Source organism: Hylobates moloch, unplaced genomic scaffold (assembly GCF_009828535.3).
Source record: "Hylobates moloch isolate HMO894 unplaced genomic scaffold, HMol_V3 SCAFFOLD_13, whole genome shotgun sequence".
Taxonomy (NCBI): domain Eukaryota; kingdom Metazoa; phylum Chordata; class Mammalia; order Primates; family Hylobatidae; genus Hylobates; species Hylobates moloch.
In genome coordinates, this window is record NW_026652288.1 from 13,831,188 (window position 1) to 13,857,911 (window position 26,724).

A 26,724-nucleotide genomic window follows, 5' to 3' on the forward strand; every position below is an offset into this window, starting at 1 on the left:
ATACACACACACAAACATACACACACACAAACATACACACACACAAACATACACACACACACAATGCACACAGAGTTAATCTTGAACAACATGAGTTTGAACTGCATGAGTTCACTTATATGCCAATATTGTTCAGCCTCTGCCACTCCCGAGACAGCAAGACCAGCCCTTCCTCTTACTCCTCCTCCTCAGCCTACTCAATGCGTAGATGAGAATGAAGACCTTCATGATGGTCCACACTACCATTTAATTAATATGTTGTCTTCCTTATGATTTTCTTTATAATACTTTCTTTTCTCTGGTTTACTTTATTATAAGAATACAATATATAATGCATATAATGTACAAATGTGTGTAATCAGCTGTTGATGTTATTGGTAAGGTTTCTGGTAAAGAGTAGATTATCAGTAGTTAAATTTCTGGGGAGTCAAAAGTTACACACAGATTTTCACTTGAAGGAGGGGGCCTGGCTCCTCTAATATCTGAATTGTTCAAAGGTCAAATGTGTGTGTGTGTGTGTGTGTGTGTGTGTGTGTGTGTTTATAATTTTATTTTTAAACTTATTTTGATTTAATTTGCTTTTCTGTTTCTAATTTGTTAAAATGGAAGTTTAAATCATTTCATTTAGAGTTTTATTTTTTTCTAATGTAAGTTTTTGAAGGTACAATTTCCCACTAAGCACTAATTTAGCAGCTAAATTATGTTATGCTATGTTATGCTTTCATTATAATTCAGTCAAAATATTTTCTAATTTCCCTGATTTTTTTCTTTGGTCCATGGTTTATTTAGTAATAAATTGTATAATTTCCAAAGATTTTTGGCTTTTCCATATGCCTTATTGTTGTTGCTTTCTGATTCAATTCTTACATAATTAGAGAACATATTCCATATTATTTTAATCTTTTTAAATTTATGGAGAATGGTATTTTTCTATTTCTTCTTTTAGGTATGCTAATTTTAGCTACATGCAATTAAAAACTCTTTTATAGCATATTCAGAACCTAGAATTATGTATCCATCTAGTCTATATCTCCTTTTATCATTAAGAAGTTTCCCACTCTGTGGCTGGTAATAATTCTTTTTCCAAAGTCTACTTTGTGTTATACTAGCATAGGCATTTCAGCTATCCTATTGGTTAGTGCTTGCATCATCTTGTTCTATTTGTTTACCTTTAGATTATATGTAGTAATTTTATATTCAAACTACCTTTTATGTAGACAGCTGGTTGGGTCTTGCTTTTTTATTTAGTTTGGTAATGTATGTCTTTTAACTAGAATGTTTAGATGATTTTATTTAGTGCAATTATTGATATGATTTGATTTATAACTAACATCAGGATATTTGCTTTCTCTTCATCCCATCTGTTGTTTCTTTTATTTTCTTGACAAAAGGATTAATTTAATATCTTTAAGATTATATTTGATCTCTACCGTTAGCTTATTACTTATAACTTTCTTTTTTTCTGGTTTCTATGATTTTAAAGAAATCCACCTTTAACTTTAACATTTGCCTTCAAATGCCATTATACTACTTTCCCTATAATGGACTTTTGAATCCTCTTCTGATTTTTAGGCTATTGACTTTTCAATACATTATAAGCTGCATAATACACTGTTATTATAATTGCTTCTAAAACTCAGTGATCTTTTAAAATAATTTTAATATGAGAAAGGTATTATATACTTACCAGCACATTTATTGTATCCCACACTCTAATTCTTTTGTATAGACCCAGGTTTCCAACTGATAACACATTCCCTTTTATTTAAAGAACTTCATTTGATGTATTTTTTGTGGTTTAGATTTGTTGTCAATGGTCTCTTGCCTTTTGTCTGATTCACCTTCATTTTTAAAAGAGATGTTGACAAGCTATAGAATTATAGTTTAATTTTATTATTTCAGCACTTTAAAAATATAATTCCACTGTCTTCTTGTTTAATAGTTTTCAGTCATTCTTATTTTCATTTCTCTGTGCAGAAACAAAGCAGTTTGTAAGATTTTTGTCTTTATTATTGGTTTTCACCAATTTGATTGTAATGTGCTTTGGTGTGGTTTTTTCTTTATTTTTCGTCTTGGACTTCATCAAACTTTTTGGATCTATAGTTTCACAGTTTTCCCCAAATATTTCAGCCATTGTTTAAGTATTTCTCTGCTCCTTCTTCCTTTCTGAAACTCAATTACACATTCTGAATGGCTTCACATATTCTTATATCTTACTTCCACAAATTATGTTCACTTCTGTTGTTGTGTGGTCTTTTTTTTCCCAGCATTTCATTGTCAATAATTATTATTGCCCCATCTTCAAGTTTGCTGAACTTTTCTTTTGAACTATTTAATCTGCTGTTAATACAACTTTTTAATTTTTAATTTTTGAAATTTCAGATCTTGTATTTTTATTTTAGTAAAATAAAATGAGTGGGTAGCTCCTATCTGCAGGCAAGTCGTCTCGTTGAGTGAGTGACTCTGGCTGAGGCTGGGGTCTTATGTGCTCAGAATGGAGGGAAGTGCATATACTGATTGGTCCATGGGTGGCCAACAGTGGGCCTGGAAAAAGCAGGATTCAATTGGCCAAAATGTCATCAATGGAGTTCTCACTCTGGGTGTGGACTTCACTGGAACTGGCGACCTGGCCCCCAGGCTTCAGGAGGTTGCTGGCTTGAAGGAGGAGTTTCACCAGGGTCCCACTCCTTCCCATCAAGGAGCCTGTCTGCTTCCTGCAGCGGCCGTCAGTATGCTGTCCACAGCACCCCTGCTGATGGGCGCCTGCAGGCCTGCCCTGCCTCCCTCCAATGCTTGTCAGTGCCAGGACCAAGGCAGCAGGGGGCTGGTGTGTCAGTGCCGCCCCAAGCACAGGCACACCCAGCTGGGTGACAGCAGCACTCGCGCTCAGCCACAGCTTTGCTTCCTAATGAGCTGGTGCTGTGAGCAGAGAAAGACCAGGGAGCAGGAGCCAGCACTTCTGAACCTGTGGGGGCAGGAGACTTCCTGGGTCCCCAAGAGCACAGGGATGCCCGGGTCTGGAGTCATAGCTGGGTGAGTGCAGCTGTGCCCAGGCTGGCTTCAGCCCTACCAACTCAGTAGGGGGTAAGGCTCCTGCTGGGATTACTTGTTCTTGGCCCCCCGCCAGCTCCGTGGTGGTGCCTCGCCCACTGCAGCAGACATCTTTGCAGCGGCTGCTCCAGACGGGCTGCAGCTGTCATCAGAAGGAAATATAATAAAAACAGAGAATTGAAAAGAATATATGTATTATTATATGCCCCCTCTTAATGATCTTGAGACCTTAGGAACAGGAGAAAAAGACCAGGCTACTCTGTCTGACGATGAGAGAAATGTCAACCAGTCATCCCTGTCATCCTGATCGACAACTTAATGGCTGCCTGATAAGTACATGAGGCCATCATATATCATACAGCCACAACCTGACATGCCAGTTGACCACAGATATATGAGCAACACTAGTAGATATCTGTCAAGATGGCCTAGACCCAAGGGACAATCTGGCCAAGGGTTGAATCACAAGCTAAATAAATGCTTATTTTTATTTTTTTTATTTTTGAGATGGAATCTCGCTCTGTCACCCACGCTGGAGTGCGATGGTGCGATCTCGGCTCACTGCAACCTCTGCCTCCTGGGTTCAAGCAGTTCTCCTGCCTCAGCCTCCTGAGTAGCTGGGACTACAGGCGTGCGCCACCACACCCAACTAATTTTTGTATTTTTAGAAGAGACGAGGTTTCACCATGTTGGTCGGGATGGTCTCAGTCTTCTGACCTCGTGATCCACCTGCCTCGACCTCCCAAAGTGCTGGGATTACAGGTGTGAGCCACCATGCCCGGCCAATAAATGCTTACTTTTAAAGCCACTAATTTAGCAGCAAAAGCTATTTAATATAAATGGAAAAGAGTCAAAAATCTCAATTGTCTATGCATTTCCAGTTAAATACTTAAAAAACATTTATAGAGCCTAAATTCTTATAAGCTCACCTCAATTTAACAAATATGTATAAAGTGCTTATTTTTAGCTAGAAAATAAAGTCATAAAGGCAGATAAGTACCAAGCATTCCATTTACATTAATATAACATGAACAATCCATCATTTTATGAACTATGTTTCCAAATATATTCTACTATGATTTTCAAAGTCACTATCTGTGTTAAAGATCTGCATGAGACCCCAGTGAAAATGTTTAAGTAGCCCATGGCTTTGGAAGAGAGGAGGCAGAACACACGATGTATTCAAGGTATTCTTCCAGTAGCACAGCATTTCCATTTCGTGTTTGCATTGTTTAAACACAGTGTGCACTAAATAGTGTCCATTATTACTATTGTTTTCCCCTCATTAATAAGCAAAATTATCTTGTAAGAAATCGGAAAAGCTGTAAAGAATGCAAGTGTGCCAGGCTGTACTCAGTGAAGCCCCACCATCACCTCTTTCTGGGTTCTTTTTGGTATCACAGGAGAGAAGCCAGGAATGTTAATTCTCAAAATCCCTTGTACTTTAGATTCAGCTAATGAGTCGCTAGAATGCTATTTAGAAACAAGTGAGAATGAAAAGCTCTTCCCCCACAGAAGCTGCAGGCTGCTTGTAATAGTCACGTTGGATTCTTTGACTTACTGGAGTCCTCTCTGTTGACAAGCAACAGAGATCATACCTATTGCTTGCAGGAAACTAAGAATATAGAGGGTGGCTTCTCTTGGCTTCCAGGGACCTCCTGAAGAACATCCACTTTAGTACTGAGAGCAGATGGTGTCACCAACTACCTCTGATCCCTGTACTTCTAAATTTCTTAAAGGCAGATTCCTAACCTTCACATCCCCAGCCCTCCAAATGACTGTATGAATTTCTGGTTCCATATATTAAATCTCTATCCAATAAAATTACCTATTATGCTTTTATTCCTGAAATACTTCAACTGACAATTTTTGTAACTGCAAACAATTCCAAGAAAATAGAGCCCCTCCACAATGACTGTGGGACTAGATTCTCAAACTCAGTTTGAAATGAAGGCAGAAATGACCACAACACCCGTAGAGAATGGGGCATATAACTACTTACAATATCATGGAATATAGTTACTTATAATTTCCCCTGTATTCACTTAGAACAAAGAATCTATTGAAGGCAAGGTATAGAAAGAGCACATAGTTGTTAAAATAGAATGTTATAAAGTATATATTAAGTGAACTGCTTCTTACTGCTCTGAAGAGCTTGGAGAAGAAAGAAATGACATGGAGTTCCATAACTTCTTGACCACATGCAGATCTACTGAGTCTCACGACTAGTGTTAGAACTTGCAGGTAAGAAATATGAAAATTTCGGGGTGGAGCCAAGATGGCCAAATAGGAACAGCTCTGGTCTACAGCTCCCAGCGTGAATGACACAGAAGATGGGTGATTTCTGCATTTCCATCTGAGGTACCGGGTTCATCTCACAAGGGAGTGCCAGACAGTGGGCGCAGGACAGTGGGTGCAGCGCACTGTGCATGAGCCGAAGAAGGACGAGGCATTGCCTCGCAGGACGAGGCATTGCCTCACTTGGGAAGCGCAAGGGGTCAGGGAGTTCCCTTTCCTAGTCAAAGAAAGGGGTGACAGATGGCACCTGGAAAATCAGGTCACTCCCACCCTAATACTGCATTTTTCCAACAGGCTTAACAAACAGCACACCAGGAGATTATATCACACATCTGGCTCAGAGGGTCCTACACCCACTGAGTCTCGCTGATTGCTAGCACAGCAGTCTGAGATTAAACTACAAGGCGGCAGCGAGGCTGGGGGAGTGGCGCCTGCCATTGCCCAGGCTTGATTAGGTAAACAAAGCAGCCAGGAAGCTTGAACTGGCTGGAGCCCACCACAGCTCAAGGAGGCCTGCCTGCCTCTGTAGGCTCCACCTCTGGGGGCAGGGCACAGACAAACAAAAAGAGAGCAGTAACCTCTACAGACTTAAATGTCCCTGTCTGACAGCTTTGAAGAGAGTAGTGGTTCTCCTAGCACACAGCTGGAGATCTGAGAACAGGCAGACTGCCCCTCAAGTGGGTCCCTGAACCCCAAGCAGCCTAACTGGGAGGCATCCCCCAGTAGGGGCAAACTGACACCTCACATGGCCGGGTACTCCTCTGAGACAAAACTTTCAGAGGAACGATCAGGCAGAGCAGCATTCGCGGTTCACGAAAATCTGCTGTTCTGCACCCACCGTTGCTGACACCCAGGCAAACAGGGTCTGGAGTGGATCTCTAGCAAACTCCAACAGACCTGGAGCTGAGGGTCCTTTCTGTTAGAAGGAAAACTAACAAACAGAAAGGACATCCACACCAAAAGCCCATCTGTACATCACCATCATCAAATACCAAAAGTAGATAAAACCACAAGATGGGGAGAAAAACAGAGCAGAAAAACTGGAAACTCTAAAAAGCAGAGCACCTCTCCTCCTCCAAAGGAACACAGTTCTTCACCAGCAATGAAACAAAGCTGGACGGAGAATGACTTTGACAAGTTGAAAGAAGAAAGCTTCAGACGATGAAACTACTCTGAGCTACAGGAGGAAATTCAAGCCAAAGGCAAAGAAGTTAAAAACTTTGAAAAAGAATTAGACAAATGTATAACTAGAATAACCAATACAGAGAAGGGCCTAAAGGAGCTGATGGAGGTGAAAGCCAAGGCTCGAGAACTATGTGAAGAACACAGAAGCCTCAGGAGCCAATACGATCAACTGGAAGAAAGGGTATAAGCGATGGAAGATGAAATGAATGAAATGAAGCGAGAAGGGAAGTCTAGAGAAAAAAGAATAAAAAGAAATGAACAAAGCCTCCAAGAAATATGGAACTATGTGAAAAGACCAAATCTACGTCTGATTGGTATATCTGAAAGTGACGGGGAGAATGGAACCAAGTTGGAAAACACTCTGCAGGATATTATCCAGGAGAACTTCCCCAATCTAGCAAGGCAGGCCAACATTCAGATTCAGGAAATACAGAGAACACCACAAAGATACTCCTCGAGAAGAGCAACTCCAAGATACATAATTGTCAGATTCAACGAAGTTGAAATGAAGGAAAAAATGTTAAGAGCAGCCAGAGAGAAAGGTCGGGTTACCCACAAAGGTAAGCCCATCAGGCTAAGAGCAGATCTCTTGGCAGAAACTCTACAAGCCAGAAGAGAGTGGGGGCCAATATTCAACATTCTTAAAGAAAAGAATTTTCAACCCAGAATTTCATATCCAGCCAAACTAAGCTTCGTAAGTGAAGGAGAAATAAAATACTTTACAGACAAGCAAATGCTGAGAGATTTTCTCACCACCAGGCCTGCCTTAAAAGAGCTCCTGAAGGAAGCACTAAACATGGAAAGGAAAAACTGGTACCAGCCACTGCAAAATCCTGCCAAATTGTAAAGACCATTGAGGCTAGGAAGAAACTGCATCAACTAACAAGCAAAATAACCAGATAACATCATAATGACAAGATCAAATTCACACATAACAATATTAACTTTAAATGTAAATGGACTAAATGCTCCAATTAAAAGACACAGACTGGCAAATTGGATAAGGAGTCAAGACCCATCAGTGTGCTGTATTCAGGAAACCCATCTCACGTGCAGAGACACACATAGGCTCAAAATAAAAGGATGGAGGAAGATATACCAAGCAAATTGAAAATGAAAAAAGGCAGGGGTTGCAATCCTAGTCTCTGATAAAACAGACTTTAAACCAACAAAGACCAAAAGAGACAAAGAAGGCCATTACATAATGGTAAAGGAATCAATTCAACAAGAAGAACTAACTATCCTAAATATATATGCACCCAATACAGGAGCACCCAGATTCATAAAGCAAGTCCTGAATGACCTACAAAGAGACTTAGACTCCCACACAATAATAATGGAGGACTTTAACACCACACTGTCCACATTAGACAGATCAACGAGACAGAAAGTTAACAAGGATACCCAGGAATTGAACTTAGCTCTGCACCAAGCAGACCTAATAGACATCTACAGAACTCTCCACCCCAAATCAACAGAATATACATTTTTTTCAGCACCACACCACACCTATTCCAAAATTGACCACATAGTTGGAAGTAAAGCTCTCCTCAGCAAATGTAAAAGAACAGAAATGATAACAAACTGTCTCTCAGACCACAGTGCAATCAAACTAGAACTCAGGATTAAGAAACTCACTCAAAACCGCTCAACTACATGGAAACTGAACAACCTGCTCCTGAATGACTACTGGGTCATAACGAAATGAAGGCAGAAATAAAGATGTCCTTTGAAACCAATGAGAACAAAGACACAACATACCAGAAACTCTGGGACACATTCAAAGCAGTGTGTAGAGGAAAATTTATAGCACTAAATGCCCACAAGAGAAAGCAGGAAAGATCTAAAACTGACACCCTAACATCACAATTAAAAGAACTAGAAAAGCAAGAGCAAACACATTCAAAAGCTAGCAGAAGGCAAGAAATAACTAAAATCAGAGCAGAACTGGAGGAAATAGAGACACAAAAAACCCTTCAAAAAATCAATGAATCCAGGAGCTGGTTTTTTGAAAAGATCAACAAAACTGATAGACTGCTAGCAAGACTAATCAAGAAGAAAAGAGAGAAGAATCAAATAGATGCAATAAAAAATGACAAAGGGGATATCATCACTGATCCCACAGAAATACAAACTACCATCAGAGAATACTATAAACACCTCTACGCAAATAAACTAGAAAATCTAGAAGAAATGCATAAAGTCCTCGACACCTACACTCTCCCAAGACTAAACCAGGAAGAAGTTGAATCTCTGAATAGACCAATAACAGGCTCTGAAATTGAGGCAATAATGAATAGCTTACCAACCAAGAAAAGTCCAGGACCAGATGGATTCATAGCCTAATTCTACTAGAGGTACAAGGAGGAGCTGGTACCATTCCTTCTGAAACTATTCCAATCGATAGAAAAAGAGGGAATCCTCCCTAACTCATTTTATGAGGCCAGCATCATCCTGAAACCAAAGCCTGGCAGAGACACAACAAAAAAAAGAGAATTTTAGACCAATATCCTCGATGAACATTGATGCAAAAATCCTCAATAAAATACTGGCAAACTGACTCCAGCAACACATCAAAAAGCTTATCCACCGTGATCAAGTGGGCTTCATCCCCGGGATACAAGGCTGGTTCGACATACGAAGATCAATAAAATAATCCAGCATATAAACAGAACCAAAGACAAAAACCACATGATTATCTCCATAGATGCAGAAAAGGCCTGTGACAAAATTCAACAACGCTTCATGCTAAAAACTCTCAATAAATTGGGTATTGATGGGACATATCTCAAAATAATAAGAGCTGTCTATGACAAACCCACAGCCAATATCATACTGAATGGACAAAAACTGGAAGCATTCACTTTGAAAACTGGCACAAGACAGGAACGCCCTCTTTCACCACTCCTATTCAACATAGTGTTGGAAGTTCTGGCCAGAGCAATCAGGCAGGAGAAGGAAATAAAGGGTATTCAATTAGGAAAAAAGGAAGTCAAATTGTCCCTGTCTGCAGATGACATGATTGTATATCTAGAAAACCCCATTGTCTCAGCCCAAAATCTTCTTAAGCTGATAAGCAACTTCAGCAAAGTCTCAGGATACAAAATCAGTGTACAAAAATCACAAGCATTCTTATGCACCAATAACAGACAAACAGAGAGCCAAATCATGAGTGAACTCCCATTCACAATTGCTTCAAAGAGAATAAAATACCTAGGAATCCAACTCACAAGGGATGTGAAGGACCTCTTCAAGGAGGACTACAAACCACTGCTCAATGAAATAAAAGAGGATACAAATAAATGGAAGAACATTCCATGCTCATGGGTTGGAAGAATCAATATTGTGAAAATGGCCATACTACCCAAGGTAATTTATAGATTCAATGCCATCCCCATCAAAACAGCATGGTACTGGTACCAAAACAGAGATATGGATCAATGGAACAGAACAGAGCCCTCAGAAATAACACCACGTATCTACAACTATCTGATCTTTGACAAACCTGACAAAAACAAGAAATGGGGAAAGGATTCCCTATTTAATAAATGGTGCTGGGAAAACTGGCTAGCCATATGTAGAAAGCTGAAACTGGACCCTTCCTTACACCTTAGACAAAAATTAATTCAAGATGGATTAAAGACTTATATGTTAGACCTAAAACCATGAAAACCCTAGAAGAAAACCTAGGCATTACCATTTAGGACATAGGTATGAGCAAGGACTTCATGTCTAAAACACCAAAAGCAATGGCAACAAAAGCCAGAATTGACAAATGGGATCTAATTAAACTAAAGAGCTTCTGTACAGCAAAAGAAACTACCATCAGAGTGAATAGGCAACCTACAAAATGGGAGAAAATTTTCACAACCTACTCATCTGACAAAGGGCTAATATCCAGAATCTACAATGAACTCAAACAAATTTACAAGAAAAAAACAAACAACCCCATCAAAAAGTGGGCGAGGGACATGAACAGACATTTCTCAAAAGAAGACATTTATGCAGCCAAAAAACACATGAAAAAATGCTCATCATCACTGACCATCAGAGAAACGCAAATCAAAACCACAATGAGATACCATCTCACACCAGTTAGAATGGTGATCATTAAAAAGTCAGGAAACAACAGGTGCTGGAGAGGATGTGGAGAAATAGGAACACTTTTACACTGTTGGTGGGACTGGAAACTAGTTCAACCATTGTGGAAGTCGGTGTGGCAATTCCTCAGGGATCTAGAACTAGAAATACCATTTGACCCAGCCATCCCATTACTGAGTATATACCCAAAGGATTATAAATCACGCTGCTATAAATACACATGCACACGTATGTTTATTGCGGCACTATTCACAACAGCAAAGACTTGGAACCAACCCAAATGTCCAATAACGATAGACTAGATTAAGAAAATGTGGCACATATACACCATGGAATACTATGCAGCCATAAAAAATGATGAGTTCATGTCCTTTGTAGGGACATGGATGAAACTGGAAATCATCATTCTCAGTAAACTATCACAAGGACATAAAACCAAACACTGCATGTTCTCACTCATAGGTGGGAATTGAACAATGAGAACGCATGGACACAGGAAGGGGAACATCACACTCCGGGGACTGTTGTGGGATGGGGGGAGGGGGGAGGGATAGCATTAGGAGATATACCTAATGCTAAATGACGAGTTAATGGGTGCAGCACACCAATATGGCACATGTATACATATGTAACAAGCCTGCACGTTGTGAACATGTACCCTAAAACTGAAAGTACAATAAGAAAAAAAAAAACAAAAACACAGAAACTCAACCTGAACCAGCTTACACACACAGACACACACACACACACACACACACACACACGAAAGAACACTTCGGGAACATGAGAATTCAGCAGTTTAAGTTAAGTGGAAAAATTACAACTTTTTTTAAAAAACAAAGGATTGACCAGTCTTGTCTGAGAGACAGCAAGCTCTGATTCATGTTTTGCCTCTGTTACTGACAGTTGCTGTATGCCCTTGAACAAATTACTTAATCATTCTGTGCGTATTCAAAGAAGTACAGAGATGAAGCTGGAGAAGTCCTCCTTTGAGCTCATAACAGTGAGCTTAAAATGAGTGAAAGCTTCACTCTAGTCTGGGTCACAGTGAGACCATGTCTCAATCAATAAACACATAAATTAATTAATTAAATGGAATGAAAAAAGTAGCCTCTGTCATGTGTTTGAACTTAAGTGATACTACAAAGGTTTTCCATAGAAGGTCAATTCTGTTTCTCATACACTCATAATTGGTTGTCTGCCCCTTTGTTCCAACTTGCCAAACCTGACAGATTAATCCTCTAGAAAGGCAGATCCTTTAAAATATTCTTCTCCTCAATACATGTCATGCTTTCCTGCCGAATACTAAATTAACCTAAACTCATCATCTTGGCATTCAAGAATTCCAACATGGGAACTATTGCATTAAAGTGCTATTATCTAACCCAGTTTTTTTTTTCACATTGGAAAACAGCTGTTTTATTAATTGGTTCATTCAGTAATTCATTCAATCATTCAACAAACCTTTATTGACTGCTTTCAGTGTGCTAGTTACTGTGTGAAATACTAGAGAACAACATAAATAAAGCACAGTTCCTACTCTCAAAGAGTTTATATGTTAGTAGAGAAGATATAAATATTGACAAAGTAGTATCACATGGTGTGATAGATGCTAGGATGTAGGCTTCCACAGACAGGTATGAGAACCAAGTGGAAAGCTAAGCAAACTAAAAAGACATGCAAAATGAAATTTTCATAAAGTCCTTAAGTTTTAGGTAAAGGAAAAGGGGACTAAAGATTTTTTAGTAACTAGGATATGACATATGTAAAACACAAAGACCAGAAGATCTTGGAACGTTTGCAATCTACCTCCATATGGCTAGAATTCAAAATGCTAAAAGGGACATGGTAAGATAAACTCATTAGGACATAAAACATAAATATTGTAGCATATTATGTTAAGGTGTTGGAACATTATTGTGAAGATAATAAACAACCATCCAAGGGCCATAAGAAGGGGAGAAAATCATGAAGACAGTAATTTCAAAATACTTGATAGCAATAAGAGTAAACACAATTAGAAATGACAAACATTGCAATTGATCCCACAAAATTACAAAACATCCTCAGAGACTATTATGAGCACCTCCATGCACACAAACTAGAAAATTTAGAAGAAATGGATAAACTCCTGGAAACAATGTCCCAAGATTGACTCAGGAAGAAATTGAAACCCTGAACAGATGAATAACGAGTTCCAAAATTGAATCAGTAATAAAAATAAACCAACCAATTAAAAAAAAATCCCTAGACCAAATGGATTCACAGCCGAATTCTACCAGATATACAAAGAAGAGATGGTACTAATCCTACTGAAATTATTCCCAAAAAATCGAGGAGGAGGGATTCCTCCCTACTCCTTTTATGAAACCAATATTATCCCAATACCAAAATCTGGCAAAAATACAACAAAAAAGGAAAACCACAGGCCAATATTCCTGATGAAGACAGACACAAAAGTCCTCAACAAGATACTAGCCAACTGAATCCAGCAGCATATCATAAAGTTAATTCACCATGATCAAGTAGACTTTATTCCTGGGAGACAAATTTGGTTCAACATATGCAAATCAATAAATGTGATTCACCATGTAAACAGAATTACGAACAAAAACCATATGATCATTTCAATAGAGGCAGAAAAATCTTCAGATAAAATTCAGCATCTCTTCATGTTAAAAACTCTTAACAAACTAAGAACCAAAGGAACATACCTCAAGAAAAAGAGACATCTATGACAAACCCACAGCCAACATCATACTGAATGGGCAAAAGCTGGAAGCATTCCCCCTAAGAACTAGAACAAGACAAAGGTGCCCACTCTCACCACTCAACATGGTACTGGATGTGATAGCCAGAGCAAGTAGGCAAGAGAAGGAATTAGAAGGCATCCAAATAGGAAAAGGTAAAATCAAATTATTCGCTGATGATATGATTTTATACCTAGACAACCCTAAAGACTGCCAAAAGGCTCCCAGACCTGATAAATAACTTTAGTAAAGTTCAGAACACAAAATTAACATTCCAAATATTTGATGGCAATATGGAAGGTAAGTGGGGGAGAGTGATAATGAAGACAGTAGGAGAAATTGGGATGTTTTACAAACTAGAAAATAAATGAAAAATCTTGAATGAAGAAAATGAGAGTGAGGATGGAATGAAGAGGTCAAATTCCGTGACACTTTCCTGTACACATGGTTTTCAGTAGTCACTGGGCTACACTGCTGATGACATGGAATATCAAGGTAGACTTTCAGTTCACTCTAATGCTAGATAAGACAAGCACTTCTTTTATGGATCTCCAGAACTTTCACTGGAGAAGGCCCTATGCCTTAAAATGTATCATTGTGTTCCTCATTCCTGCCAAGGTATAATAAGTAATAAAGGAGGACCTGTACAATTTAGAGGCCTCAGCTTACAGTGTTCAGGCTCCCAGATTGTAAACCTTAGATCATTTGATTTTTCCTTCTGCTTGCTAAATTGTGTATGAACAAGTTGTGGGTGCAGGATTTCAGAACACTAATCTCTATCCCCACTCCAATTGTGAAAATAGCAGCTTGAGAAAAGGGATGAGGAGGAGTCAAGTAGCAGAAATTCCTCAATTAGAAAGAAGAAAGTATTTGAAGGAATAAAAAACTTTATATTGTTTAATTCCATAAAAGGAATAAAAGAATCACTTGCAATTTTTTAAAATAAAAAGTTATGTATTAAGCACCAAGCAAAGTCACTAATTACCATGTCACATAATATATTAACTTTAGAAGTGGTTAATCAAAAAACACATTACTGTTGAGAGGTGATATTGAAATAATACTGTCATTTATTTATTCTTCTAAAGGAAATTGGGAATCTTAAGTAAACTTATACTCTTATTTTTATACGCATACTATTATATTTAGTACTTAATCTGTGCAAATCCCAGAATGAGTTTTAAGCCTGGAATTTGAAAGCTTCATGGCCAAGAGCAAGGAATTGAAGAATGGGCTCTTGGGTCCTCAACTGAAATGTGGATATTTGAAGGAGGTAATGAACTCCAAGAGCCAACTTGTGGCCTACCCAGGTCTCATGTGTAATTTCACTGTCAATAAAAAGATGTCCTTCCTCCGTATTTTCTTGCAACTGAAGGTGCTGTATGTCCAACTGCATTATAACCAAAATAATGTCCAGAAGATCAAATATCTGGCCAGAGCTTTCTGTGATTGAGGGCCAGACAGTTGGATAAGTTCCTGAGTGCTTTATTAGACTAAGCTAGAATATTCATACACTTCTGGGATAAAGACAGGATTCTCATTTCCAGAGAGACCTATGAAGAAAGTAAAGGTCTCTGAGAGGCCGCCTCCCATGTCTTGCCAAAGCCCCAGAATCTTTTTCCTCCCACTTGCACCCCGAGAATCCTACTCAGACCTTTACATTTTGTCTGATAATTGTGACATTTTTCACCGTTTTTGCATTTTCCTTGTCTAAACAAAAAACTTCAGAATCAGATATGAGTCTGTTCAATTCCCTGGGAAGCTGTCAGGATTCTGCCCAGTCTCTCTTTCTACCTGTGCTAACTATATGGTCATATACATTACAGAATATTACAGAATCACATTTATAACTATGTTCTGAATGAGTGTATAAATAAATACATCAATTAATTAAAGCACTAATTTTAAAGGTTGGTGGAGAAGTACTAAAAAATGAAAATAAAGTAAAATAAAAAGATACTTATTTCATTCCAATAAGACCCCTCAGAGGTTTATGAGCTCATTTCCTCACAGCAGTCATGGGGTCTAGAGTATGTCAACCTCATGTTAAGTTACAAATGCAGCATGCAATATCTTTTCTTTTTATTATCTTTGGCCGGTCTCATTGGGAAAATGCCTCTTTTAGAAAATATTTTTTGAAGTTTTTCTACAAAATATCACTATTTGGACATCAAAGTGCCACATTCCAAAGCTAGTTTGTCACCTCAGAGGTGCAGCTATTTATAGTAAAGAAACTTCTCAAAGGGAAAAATGCTTTTGAGTTGTCTAGGTCTTTTTGAGTTAGTTTATAATTGATCTTACTAATGAAGTATTGTGAACTTTGTGGGTACAGAAGAGGGTAAACTGGACTTTGTGTCTTTGTAACACTGTAAACCTACCTTTTCTGTAGCACTTCTAATTTCCTACTATGATTATACATTTTTCTTTCTATCACTATACATTGTGAGTACATGAGAAACATCTGCATGTCTTACGCCTCTCTTCCCAGCTCTGTAACCAAGAGAGTCAATGCTCACTAACTGTTGAAGGAATGAATGAACTTGCTTATTTAGAAGAATACACGTTATGGGATATTGTGATAGCATCAAGTATAAAAAGCAACATGTTCTTAGATAAATGTCCTTTTTCTGAAGATGATTTAATCTATGTCTGCTTTGTGGGGGAAGTAGTTAAGAGAGAGGATGGAGTTAGTTTTGACGGAAAGTGTATTAGTCCATTCTCACCATTGCTATAAAGAAATACCTGAGAAAGAGTAATCTATAAAAAAGAAAAAAAGGTTTAATTGGCTCACGTTCCACCGGCTGTACAGGAAGGATAACCGTATCTGCTTTGCGGGAGGTCTCAGGGAGCTTTCACTCATGGCAGAAGGCAAACAGGGAGCAGGCATTTTATGTGGCAGGAGCAGGACCAAGGTTTAAAAGTGTTTACTTACTTTTAAACAACCAGATCTCATGAGAGCTCCATCATGAGATAGCACCAAGGGGATGGTGCTAAACCATTCATGAAGGATCTAACTCCATGATCCAGTCACCTCCCACCAAGCCCCACCTCCAACACTGGAGATTCCAATTCTCCATGAGATTTGGGTGGGGACACAGCTCCAAAGCATATGAGAAAGATTCTGTTTTCTGACTTCAAACAGGAAAGTGACGATTAAGATGGTGACTCTGAGGCAGACCACCTACCTGGTTCTGCTGCTGATGACTCTGGTCCTCCAGCAAGGTTTTTAGCTTTTCTGTGGATTAATTGTCTTATTTATAAAATGAGATACTAATAGTAACTGCCTCATAGTATTGCTATATCAGTTAAGGAGATAATATATGTAAAGCACTTAAAATAGTGTCTGGTACATAATTAAGTACTATATGAAGGTAGTTGTTACAGTGGTGGTGTTTGTGGTTATGGTCAGTGTGGTTTTTGTTATTATTTCACAGGTTAAAACTCGTGACATCCAAGAATACATGAGTTGAAAGGGCCTCAAAATTTATCTCATCTGAAACCCATGTAATAGGTTTGTTTAGCCCTTAAGATCTGAAAAATGTTTTGCATCCTCAAATTCTGTGGGTCCTTCAGGCCCCAATATCCAGTTTATTTTTTATCCGGGAATAGTTGGTCAGAATCACTTCCAGAGACTGAACAGTGAATACTTATTTCAGTGTCTGTCTTTCCTGGAAGGATCATGACACATCAGTCCATGTGCTTTCTCTTGGCCATGCTCTAGGGCTGGTGTAGGATAATTTGAATAGAAAACTAACAACTTCCCTTTACACTCTGCCCCCGATCTTGAAGAAGATCCTGCAAGTTGGATCTTCTTCAAGAGCGGAGGCAGAGTGTGATGAGAAGTTGTTATTATTACAGTAAGTAGCACAATACATTTTACCCATTCTATACTGAGCACCCTCTGCTACTTACTGTAATAACAGTTAATGGTGTTAACAATCATCATCAATAGCTTTCAAAGTTATACAAAACTTCACTACTTTCAAAGTGCATTTATATAATGATCATATTTTGTATTCGAAACCTTTCTGCAAACCTATGATTGGATTCCTAGTTTTGCAGAAGGAATGAAGCTCTGAAAGAGTAAAGATTGAAGACAAAGTGGATGAGCCATATCTACCTGCTCCCTGTCCAGTGCTCTCTCACTATAGCATATTTTTTTGATAACCCAAGAAAGAAAAGGAACCCATTGCCTGAATATTTCTTGGGCATCTGGGGTTTGGAAAGCACTAATGAAAGCCTGTGAGATGCATAGCATATGCTCCGACTAAAGATAGAATACAGCCTCATGTCCACAGCGGGGAAGATCCATTGCAAATCCTCTAATTGATCATTTGTGCACATTTTCTTCAAGGACAATTCATTGCATATATGAAGGCCTCTTGCCAGGGTCAGAGGTGATCCAAAATGAACATATTTGATGAGTCTGATGCCCTGGTGGGGAATGCCAGACAGGAAGGAAAAAGACCAGGAAAATAGCAGGAATCGTTCTAAACACTTTACATATGGGAACTGCTTTATTTCTCAGAGCACCCCTGTATGGTAGTTCCGTTGTAGTCTCATTAAAAAAAAATGAGTAGTAGATGAGAAAACTGAAGCACAAAAGTTAAGCACTTTCTCAAGATAATATTCTATGTAACTGGCAGAGTCTTACAGAATCCTTTAACTGTTTCTATTTCTATAAGAGAACTCTAAGTAGAAGCACAGCTGGAATACACTGTTGGGCTTCTGTGATTCAGACATGGCCATCACATATTGTCCAGCCTGTTTTCTTTGGTATTTTAATTTTTGTTTTTTTTTTTTTAAATCATTATGGGTAGCCTACTGATGGAGGTATCAAAAAAAAAAAAGAAAATTCCCAGAGCATTTCATTATCATATTCAATCGGTATTATAATTAAATAATTAAATGTTAACATTTTAAATGTATTCTAATTAGAATATCTACTTATATAACAAAATAAAATATTACCTAAGAAAGCCTTTGCAGTTTGAGTTCGTTAACTGCTCTTAAGTGTTTTGTCATCGGTCATTGACATAAACTCTCTACGACTTGCTTTCCACTCACTAAGCCCCCAAAACCCTAGGATGCTCGTGCCAGTCCTGAGAGCTTCGCCTTAATTAGAGATGCGAGATGCATGTGCTGAACTGATGAGATTTTGGCAATATGGGTTTAGATTCCCTCATCTGAGCTGAGACATTGCCTTGCAGGGTATGAGTTCATTCGTGCTGCAACTGCGAGTGAGGCAACAGGGAACTCATCCCAAGATACTGGACAGTCAGGGAGGCCAGGCTCCGAAGAAGGCAGGGCACAGGAAATGTGTTGAAGAGAAGAGCTAAAAGGGTAGCTCTGGGTGTGTCCCACGTGCAAACCCCCTTAGAATTCTGAATATGTAGAACAAACACTTAAAAAGCAAATAAAATGTTGCTTTGAAGGTAAGAAATGAATTGATAAGAGCTCAAAGTGCCTTAGGTCGGAGGATCCGGATTGCAGCAGGCAACAAGCACAGGTTGATGTTGTCATTAATCAACAGAAGAGCAGTCGGGTAAGAGACAGCCAAGGTAACTAAGCAATATGGGAACTGGTGAAAGCCAGTTGAGCCCACAAACCTTGAAGTCAGAGTCATCAAGAAGAAGGCCTAAAGAAGGGCTGAAATATTGACAAATGAACAGGTAAATAGATAGTCCTTTATATATACAAGGACTATCTGCCTAGCCAGGTGTCTGTATGTGTATCTGCAAACTCATATATATATATTATATTATATACATATTATATAATATATGTTACATATATTATATATTATACCTATCATAATTATATACAATATACATAGTACATTGTATATTATATATACATATAAAAGTAATGTGTATATTATACATATTGTATACTATATATACATATATGTATATTATAATCATATAATATACATATTATGTATACTTATATATCTGAATATATACTGATACACATTTATATTGATATGTACTGATACACATATTATATATTAATATATTATATATAAATACTATATTGTCAAGCATATGATGAAAAGTAAACATACCTATGGCTGTTGAACTATTGAAGTAAAATGGTCTGTTGGCAGAGACAGAATAATTAGATAATTACACCATAAATGCAAGGTAAAACTGCAATGCCAGTAAGTGCTATACAGGAGAGGTCAAGGTCCTGTGAGAATACTTGATTGATAGAAGATTTGACCTAGGCACAAAGGTCGTGGAAGTGTTTCTAGAGAGAATAAGATTTGTGCTGAATCAGAAGCATGATTAGAGCTTACGTAAAAGGAGGAAAGAGGAGCTCTCAGATAGAAAGACATTTAAGTGCAAAGCCCAAGTGACAAGAAGGGGAGCAGATGGACGGCTTAGACTGCTGGAGCAGAGAGATAAGAGGGCTGTATGGTTACAACTGAAGCTGGAATCATACTTAGGGCCCTAGTGGGCACACTAAGTTTTTCATACTGAGGAGTTTGTTCTTTATTTGAAGTGCCATGGAAGGCATTTAAGTGTAAGCAGAAACATGGGAGGAGGGGGAAGACAACTAATAAGATTTGTGATTTGAGCAGAGCTCTCTGAACTGTGCATGCTGGACTGAAAGAAACCAGAGTTATGTGTCCAAATGCAAGTTGAAAGGCAATTGATCTCGATGACAGGAGCTTCGCTAGGAAGACGAAAAGAATTGGACAGATTGAAAGCAACAGAAATTCTGTCATCTCCCAGTTTCTGATGTCAAACCACCACAATTTAAACTAGCTGATACAATTTGATCTTATTGAACTTCCCCTCCCTGTAGTTTAGAAAAAATATCATGGCAAATACATGGAATTATGACAAGAATTTATGAGAATAATACTTCAGGAGCTGCGTGGGTCATCCCAGACCTAGAAGGAAACTGAGAAGGAACAGCTAATACTTAGGGAGCCCCAAGAATGAGAGAGTGAGTGCTGTGAACAGTTTGAGAAAGGAAAAAGAGAAAGGAAATTTCTTTGAAACACTTGAGACCTTTGGCATTAGTTGATGGTTGAAGAGATTAGATTACAAGGAATTGAGAAGAGAGAAAATAATAAAAATATAGAGACAACATGGATAAGCCACTCTCGGGAGATAATACTTTAGGAAAAGGGAGCATTTAGTGAAAAGGCATCAGATCAAGGAAAAGTAATAGGAAGGAATATTATCTTTAAGTCTAAACAGAATCTTTATTAAGTATGATGTTAGCCATAAGCTTTTTCATAGATGTTCTTTATTAGACTGAGGAATTTCCCCTTTATTCCTATTTTGCTAAGAAGTTTTATCAGGAGTGAATGTTGAGCTTTTTTAAATAGTTTTTTTCTGTATCTATTGAGATACTCATACTGGTTTTCCTTCTATTCTGCTAATATTACGAACTAAACTCATTATCTCTCCAAATTTAAATCAGGCCTGTATTTTTGTAATAAACCCTTTCTGATCTTCATTTATCTGTTTTATATATTGATTACTTTGATTTACTATTTTCCTGGATTTTTAAATATGTGATCATGAGAAGTGTTTGCCTTTTGTTTTCCTTTACTTCCTTTTGTTTTATAATGTCTGTGTCAGGTTTTATTATCAGAGTGAGGTTGGCCTCTTAAAATGAGTCAGAGTGTTTTTCTTTCTCCTTCTTTTTCTTTTCTTCTTTTTCCTTTTCCTTTTTTCTTTCTTTTCTTTCTTTTCTTTTCTTCTTTTTCCTTTCCTTTCTTCTTTCTTTTCTTTTCTTTTCAGATGGTGGAGGGGCGGGAGTGCAGCGGCACCATCATAGAGTGCTAAATCTCAATCTCCTGGGCTCAAGTGATTCCCCTGCCTCAGCTTCCCAAGTAGCTGGGACAACACATGGATGGCACTGCATCCCACCCCTCCATTTCCTGAAACGTTTTCTGTAGACAAAGAATGCCGATTCTTTCTTCCTAAGATGTTTTATGAAATCCACCCATTAAAACTTCTAGGCCTTGAGTTTTCTTTATGTAAGTGTTTTCTCTGTGGAATATTAATCTATTTGATATGGTTGAACTTAAGTATTTCAGTTTATTATTAGTCATTTGTAATTTTCTTCCTCTATTCTTTTTTCCACCATCATTTAGATTTGAGTATTTTTATAACTGCATTTTACTTTATTGATTTGACTTTTATCTATACCTTTTATTTTGGCATTTTTTGGTAGTTGCAAGATGTGAAATATAATGAGTTCAGTGTCAGATTACAGCCAATATTGTATCACTTAATGGAGAAACAGAAACTTTTCAATCACATGCATTAAATAGATCCATTTATCCCAACCCTCTTCTTTATGCTGTATTTGAAGATTATCATGAGGTTTCTGGTAGGCATTAGCTTAGGAAATAAAGAAGAATACTTTTTATAATATAGAACTGTAACAGTCATCAGAGAATTAGATATAATTCTCCTATGTCACGATTCAGAGATGCAGATTGATTTTTGCATCACAAAACAGCTGCTTGCCAGTGATGATTTTGAATCCAACCTTTATCAAGCTCCAACATTTGATAAAATTCTGTGGTGGCAGTACCTCCTCTGCCATAAGACGAAGTAAAGGGTAAATAAAGATTTGGAATATCCTGAGGTGGAGCAGAAAGGGAAAGAGAGACTTCATCTACCTGCCCTGATGCAAGGTGACTAAAGAGTCATTCCAAACTCACACCTTAGGGAAGAGTACAGGCTCTGGAGACTGATAGGTTTTGGTGAATTTGTTGATTTAATGATGTTTTTACTTCTCCTTTGTCCTCAACAGCATCAAGAACAATTCTTTATACAGGTCTACAAAAAGTAAATGTTCTTGGTTAGCTGACTGTGACAGATTCTCATGGGACAAACTGAAATGATTGAATATATGTGTTTTATTGCTCTCAGAAGGTCAAATCTTTGCTTAAATTGTTTCCAGCTACTTTGAATGAATGAAACAGACACCCTTCACAGCATATTTTTTCTTTTTTTTCCCTCTTTTTTCAAATTATTCACAATTCACAAAATGGTTCAAAATGAAACAAGAAGAAATATGAATAGGACCAGCCCTCTTTGACTCCTATAGAGAGTATTGTTAAGAACCAGGGCTATAACGAAGCATGATGCATTACAGGAAACAAACTGTCCAGTAGCAACTTTTTTCATTAAGTTTAAATTGCTCCCCATGTGGAGGTTTTCAGTGAGCCTTGCAAGCACCCCAGCAGTTAGATCCCAAGCCTTGGTGTATCCCACCAAGGAGGGATGTTTCCTGCCTTAATATTGACTATTGACGGGCTTTGGCCCAGAGTAATTCAGGGAATTTCTGAACTATGCAAGGAGCTATAACTATGCTTTGTCCAATTACATCTGAATCCTAGTTTTGGAGAGGAACTGCTCACTCCAAGTTTGTTCTTTCCATGTTTTTCTCATCAAGTGTAAAATATCTTAAAGTTCTCTTTAATTCTGTGAAGTTATTCTCCTTATAGTCATCAATAATAATCCTTTATCTTTTTTTTTTTTTTTTTTTGATGGAGTCTGTCTTTGTCACCCAGGCTGGAGTGCAGTGGCATGATCTCAGCTCACTGCAACCTCCACCTCCCAGGTTCAAGTGATTCTCCTGCCTCAGCTTCCTGAGTAGCTGGGACTACAGGCACGTGCCACCATGTCTGGCTAATTCTTGTATTTTTTAGTAGAGACAGGGTTTCCCCATGTTAGCCAGGATGGAATAATCCGTTATCTTAAAATTATCTCTTTCAATTGCTGTGTAGTTTCTTTATCTTTATTGGATCCTGACTGATACAGAGACATAGAACAGAGATTAACAGAAAAAATCTTGATTAAAACTAGTGACTGCCAAGATATTTAGAGAAGCATTATGGGGAAAAAGTCAGAATGTAAAATTAATTCAAGATTGGGAAAAAAAGTCTGATGAAATCAGAGGCTCTTGGGATGCAGCCCAAAACGGTAGCATGAGCAAGAAAAATCCAATCAAGCCTGGGAGAACTGCAATTGATAGGTATGTCTCAGCAAACTGATGATGTATTTCCAAATCTCAAGGTTTTTCAAACTGACAATAATAAGATTTCCTATATTTGCCTACGACAGGTATAAATAGCATAAAAATTAACAATCAGATTAAAATTGGTGTAAAAAAATAAAAATGGAAGTAATCTCTACTAAAGTGTGTAACAGTTAAAGAAAGAGGAAAGAAACATGAAAAGCAGCTCAACAGTGAAAGATAGATTTATTTTGGAGAATAAACCTGAGAGGGCCTTCTGGCCAATTTTGGTCAGGACCATTCTCTCTTACAGACTAAGAGTATTTATTGGTGAGAGAGCTTATCACATACTTGGAATGTTTCTATTTGGGGGAGAAGTTTATGGCAGGATTGGAATATCTCTGGTCGGAGGGGAGGTTATCCTGGAGCCGACATCTCTCTGGCCGGTGGTGGTGGTGGTTATCTCAGGGCTGGCATGTCTCAGGTCAAGGAGGGGTTTATTTTATGGTGGGAATGTATCTGGTTGGAGATGTCATTTGTGGTTTACGGTCATGCTGACCTTAGCCATTAGGCTGATGCCCTTTGGATTTAGGCAGTTTTTGATCAAGTAGGACTCTGGAATTGCAGTGCTTGTCTAAGATGGCAATGTCCTGCTCGATCAGAGTGCAAAGGAAAGCATACAATGCTATGGAGATCACTAGCAATAGGGAAGATTCAAACCAACTCGGGAAGGAAACATCTAAGCAAGTAAGTCATGAAACTCAGCAATACAAAGCCTGTGTTTTATATTTTTGTTAGTTATCTGATTATTTAATTGTAGAAGAGAGAGTACTCATAGCATATGGTAACCATGCCAGAAATCTGACTTTGGTGATATGGAAACACTGGTGATTTCAGAAAGGGTAAGGAAAGATAATTCAGTCAAAGATGGGGCCCCTTCCCATCACATAGAGGAAAAACTTAGAGTGCATAGCTACAAATTCAGAAAGGTGGCCTCTGAAGATTGGGGAACTTAAGAACATTTATATTCACAAATAACACATCTACCTCCTGGAGAAACTCCCACTGCTGGTTTGAATATCAACCGAAGAACAGAAGGCTAAAGATTCCAGTGTGTGGATTTGTAAAGTGACAACTTCCAGAGCTTCACTGGAAACCGAATGAATGAACACTAGCATAATAGGCAGGCTGAGAAAATTCTTAAAAACATTTTTAAGCGGGTGGATCACCTGAGGTCAGGAGTTTGAGACCAGCCTGACCAATATGGTGAAACCCCGTCTCTACTAAAAATACAAAAAAAATTATCTGGGCATGGTGACACAGGCCTGTAGTTGCAGCTACTAAGGAGTCTGGGAGAGAAGAATTTCTTGGACCTGGGAGGTGGAGGTAGCAGTGAGCCAAGATCGTGCCACTGCAATCTAGCCTGGGCTATGAAGTGGGACTCTGCCTCAAAAGAAAAAAAAAAAAAAGATTTTTAATGGATTCTTATTACCTTGAGTAAAACGCACTTCCAACTCCTTTTCAGCATTATTTTTTTAATTTGAAGAGCACTGTCCTTTAGTGTCATCAAGTTTTACAAACATTCGAAAGGGGCTTTAAAAATACCAGCTTTCATATATGACTTCTTGGAGTCTTTCATGCACATGCCTGATGTAGGTAAATGCTGGAAATGTTCAAAGCTGTGATTTGTGTCAGAAGAGATACTGTTCCCCTAGCCAATTTCATTCTGAGCTGCTCAAGCCTTTGTCCCTGGAGCCATCAGGTGATCAAAAATAACCCAGATGCTGAACTTCCACTTAATAACTCCACAGGGTATACAACTTGTCAAAAAATCAACCAGAATGATTCTTTTTACTATTTCTTTGCTTTTTATTCTTTTGCTTTTTAAAAACATTGACAGATATGTGATGAAATAAACATTAACTCAAATGTCAAGAGACCTAGGATTACATCTTGGCTTTGTTGCTATAGTAGTCTGAGACTTTGGGGTTCACGTTACTTCTCTGGGCCTTAGTTTTCTTAACCAGAAATATGGACAGTGATGACATTTTCATGTACTATTTCTCTGGTTGATTCTTAAGTGAGTTCTTTGGAGGATCCCTTCCTGAACCCCTCCACTTGCTACTTTCAAAATGTGAGTGAAGCAAACTTCTTCCAGCCTCTGCTTGTTCTTCAGCCTCTGCTGTTGTGAAAATATACTAGTAGTTCACTAGGCAAATTATGCAAATGGAAGCACTTCAGGAAAGAGATACATATGTGGAAAAATACTCCAAGTATGTTGAAGTTCAAGACAAGGGCAGCGAGAGATGAGGTTGAAGGCTAGCCTGAGGACAACCCGTGAAATAGTAAGCAAAAAATAATGACCACTCTTTATTGAGGACTTGCCATATCTCAGGCACTCTATTTAGATTTTTCACGTATAAAATCCATTCAGTTCTTATAAACACATAAAAATATGAGAAGGAACAACACACTTTAAATAAGAAAGTTACCTGTCAAACTTATACTTACACAAAACATAGTGATCTTTCTAAACTGTGAATCTGATCATATTATCTCTTTGTTTGGAATACTCTATGCTGAAGAAAAAAACTCAAACTTCTTGTAATGGTATGGAAATTCATGATCTAGTCACTCCAGCACCTAGAACAATCTCATTTATGATGGCTGAGTCTACTCATGGTTTCTTTAAAGGATTAAAAGAATAAATCACTTCAAGTGATGAAAAAAATATTCACAATAGTTTCTATTGTGGTTAATTTGCCTTGCTGCTCTTGCCCCCAGCCCCTTGAAGATGTCATTTATCCCCCAGACTACTCCAGGCTGCTTACACTGAACTCTGAAGAACATGATGGTTATGTATCTTATGAACTTAGTGGGCTGGCCTAACAAACATCCAAGAAAAGTCTGTTAAATGAAAGTACCATAGATGCAGATGTGTTTTGAAAATCTTGTCCCTGCAAATTATTTGAAATGTTATCATGTAAAAGTCTCAAAATCTTGGAGCCTTTATTTCTTTACTATCAAATTAGAATAAATAATATCATTAGATTGAAGGCAGGCTATGAACACTGTCTTGTATGTTTTCAGTATTCAGTTGACCCTTGAACAATGCAGGTTTAAACTGCACAGCTCCACTTATATGTGGATTTTTAAAAATAAAACTTACACCAAGGGTGCCTGCCTCTCCTGCCTCTCCTTCCACCTCCTCCTTCTCTTCTGCCTCTGCCACTCCTGAGACAGCAAGACCAACCCCTCCTTTTCCTTCTCCTCAGGGTACTCAATGTGAAAATAATGAGGATGAAGACCTTTATGATGATCCACTTCCACTTAATGAACACTA

General features: G+C 38.2%; 1 long non-coding RNA gene across 1 annotated transcript in view; it reads right to left on the minus strand.

Annotated features, from left to right (window-relative positions):
• Positions 1-26,724, minus strand: part of LOC131381035 (uncharacterized) — a 101,913-nt gene that overhangs the window by 30,214 nt on the left and 44,975 nt on the right. The gene's annotated exons all lie outside the window — the stretch shown is intronic.